General features: G+C 52.0%; 1 long non-coding RNA gene across 1 annotated transcript in view; it reads right to left on the bottom strand.

The window, feature by feature from the left end:
* The window catches only part of LOC115303902, a 2,994-nt gene extending 945 nt beyond the window's left edge, over positions 1-2,049 (bottom strand). Inside the window, exon 1 of the long non-coding RNA XR_003914287.1 lies at positions 1,302-2,049. This is a non-coding gene — a long non-coding RNA (uncharacterized LOC115303902). The remainder of the gene's footprint in view (positions 1-1,301) is intronic.
* Positions 2,050-3,522: the final 1,473 nt, after the last annotated feature.

The following is a 3,522-nucleotide window of genomic DNA, read 5'->3' as shown; positions in this document are numbered from 1 at the left end:
ACACACACTCACATATACACACACACTCATGCTCACTCACATATACACTCACACACACACTTACATACACACACTCACATATATACACACACACTCACTCACATATACACTCACACACACTTACATACACACTCACATATACACACACTCATACACTCACTCACATATACACTCACACACACTCTTACACACACACATATACACACACACACTCACTCACATATACACACACTCACATATACACTCACACACACTCTTACATACACACACTCACATATACACACACTCACACTCACTCACATATACACTCACACACACACTCTTACATACACACACTCACATATACACACACACTCACATATACACTCACACACACTCTTACATACACACACTCACATATACACACACACTCATACACTCACTCACATATACACTCACACACACACTTACACACACACACTCACATATACACACACTCACCCTCACTCACATATACACTCACACACACACTTACATACACACACTCACATATACACACACACTCACATATACACACACACACTCTTACATACACACACTCTTACATACACACACTCATACACTCACATATACACTCACACACACACACACACTCACATATACACTCACACACACACACTCACATATACACACACTCACACTCACTCACATATACTCACACACACACTCTTACATACACACACTCACATATACACACACTCATACACTCACATATACACATACACACTTACATACACACACTCACATATACACACACACTCATACACTCACATATACACTCACACACACACTCTTACATACACACACTCACATATACACACACACTCATACACTCACTCACATATACACACACACACACACTCCTACATACACACACTCACATATACACACACACTCATACACTTACTCACATATACACTCACACACACATATACACACACACTCACATATACACTCACACACACACACACTCACATATACACACACACTCATACACTCACTCACATATACACTCACACACACACACACACTCACGTATACACACACTCACACTCACTCACATATACACTCACACACACACTCACATATACACACACACTCATACACTCACATATACACTCACACACACACACTCTTACATACACACACTCACATATACACACACACTCATACACTCACATATACACTCTCACACACACACACACAGAATCTAAACACAGACCCACACCCTTCATAAACATAACGTGAAATCGATCACATACCTAAATGTAAACGCAAAACATAAAATTCCTGGAAGGTAACGCAGGAGAAAACCTAGATGACCTTGACTGTGGGGACGAGTTTTCAGCTACAATGGGCTGATCCATGAAAGACAGGACTGGTAGCTGGACCTGGGTGACATTAAAACTCTCTGCTCCGTGATGGACGACGTCAAGGACATGAGGAGACACACAGGCTGGGAGAACACCCGTGCAAAGGCCGCACCTGATAAAGGGCTGTTACCCACATCACACAGAGAACCCTTAAAACTCGACAGTAAGGAAACAACCCAACTGGAAAACAGGCTGAACGTTAACGGACCCCAGCGCCGTGCAGACGGCAGGTGCGCACCACTTCACGCACACCGACGAGCGCACGTTGTAACAAGGGCCAGCACACACCGTCAGAGGGCCCGTGGCGGGGGGGCGCCAGCCGGTGCGGCCACGTCGGAGGGCAGGCGGCGGCGTCCGGCCGAACTAAACACCCTCTCCTGGGCGGTAGCCCCGCCCCCGGGCTTTCCGCGGAGGGGCTGGAACCGCGGGCCTCGGCCGCGCGCAGAGGTCAGCTGTATTCACAGCTGCCCTAACTTGAAACGTGCACGTTCGGCGTGTGACCTCACGTCTGTGAGGCGACGGTGGCCCTTTACTAAGCGGACAGCGTCTTGGAGAAGATGAAATAAGGCCGACGCCTCCCACACAGCAAAGTGAGCTCCAAACGGACCGGAAGCCCGCCCGCAGAAGACGCGGAGCAGACGTGGCCGGAAGCGAGCAAGAAGCCTGCAGGCGTGAACCCGGAAACCCCCACGCGGGAGGCATCTTCACTTCACACTCGGGTCCAGAGGAGGGTCACAACGAGCACGTGCAGCGTGTGTTGGAAATAAAGGGCGAATATCCCTACTCACGTGTGTGTGCGCGTGTGTATATGTGTGCACGTGTGCGTGTGTATATATGTATATAAAATGAGAGGAAAATGTCCCAAGTCCAGTGGAAAGTGGACAAAATACATGAACAGAAAACTCGTAAAAACGGATGGTTCTTAAGTCTATGACGACACTCGCCCTGACTCGTGAAATGAAGCAAACGGGCTCCGGGGGGACTCGGTTGGTTCAGCGTCCAACTCTTCATTTCAGCTCAGGTCATGATCTCATGGTTCATGGGTTCAAGCCCTGCATCAGGCTCTGTACTAATAGTGGGGAGCCTACTTGGGAATCTCTCTATTCCCGTCTGCCTCTCCCCTACTTGCTCTCTCTGTGCCTCAAAATAAACATAAAAAAAGAAAAAAAGAAATGAATTACAGTCCGGAGACACGGCTTCCGGCCGGGAGACCAGCGGGGGGTCGAGGGCAGGGCCACGCCCAGCAACAGGGATCCTCGCCTCCCCGCGACCTTGCCTTCGCACTTGTAGGAATTCCTCACAAAGACACCTCAAGCCGCACGCAAGTACACGGACGTGAGGTTACTCAGGCGGCGCCACTGGGAGTTGCAAAGCGGTGGCCACCACGAAAATGCCAGCACGCGGGAGGCCGGCTGAGTCAGCCACGGCTCGTCCCCACGGAGCACTACGTGGTTCCGAAAGGGAGGCGTCCGGGAAGAGCGTTTCCAGGAGAAGCAGGTGCAGCAGGCACGCGGGCAGGGCACGAGGTCTGTGTGTACCTGCACATCTGTACAAAAAGGACAAACGAGAAAAAGCGACAGTGGTTAGAAAACCGTGGAGGCGAGGCAGGGGGGAGCCACGTCCCCGAGCACGCCTTTGTGAACAGCCCTGATTTCTGGAAGCGAGGTCCGTTCTACCACTAAGGAGGATGGGAAGTCGGCTCCTGAGACTGAGAGAAAATGGAAAGACGAGAGCCCAGTCACAGTTTGAGTGAAAACCCGCCCCGGGAAGCAGGAGCAGCAGGCCCCACCTGGCATGTGACCTTGAGCCTGACGTCACCAGGGACAGAGCCCCCACTGCGGAGGGCGGGCCAACAAGCCCACGGAGGTGGGACTGGAGGGGTCGGCGGGACACGTGCTGGCTGACAAGTGCGTGTGTGCGTGCAGGCGTGCCCGTCCTCCCCCGCCGTCCGCAGCCGTCCTGAGAGCTACGTGCACGTTTCACAGGTCTCCGCGCCCATCCCCCGAGAGGAGGCAGGCCCCTCGGACAAGCGGCCGATTTCCAGGCTGGGAGCCTCGGGCCAGGAAGTAGGGAAGCAATGACGTGTCCCAGCGCGACAGCTCCCGGTGGG

Source organism: Suricata suricatta, chromosome 10, assembly GCF_006229205.1.
Source record: "Suricata suricatta isolate VVHF042 chromosome 10, meerkat_22Aug2017_6uvM2_HiC, whole genome shotgun sequence".
In the NCBI taxonomy this organism is placed as follows: domain Eukaryota; kingdom Metazoa; phylum Chordata; class Mammalia; order Carnivora; family Herpestidae; genus Suricata; species Suricata suricatta.
Note: the sequence above shows the minus strand (reverse complement) of the source record. Positions and strands in the feature narration are given on the sequence as shown.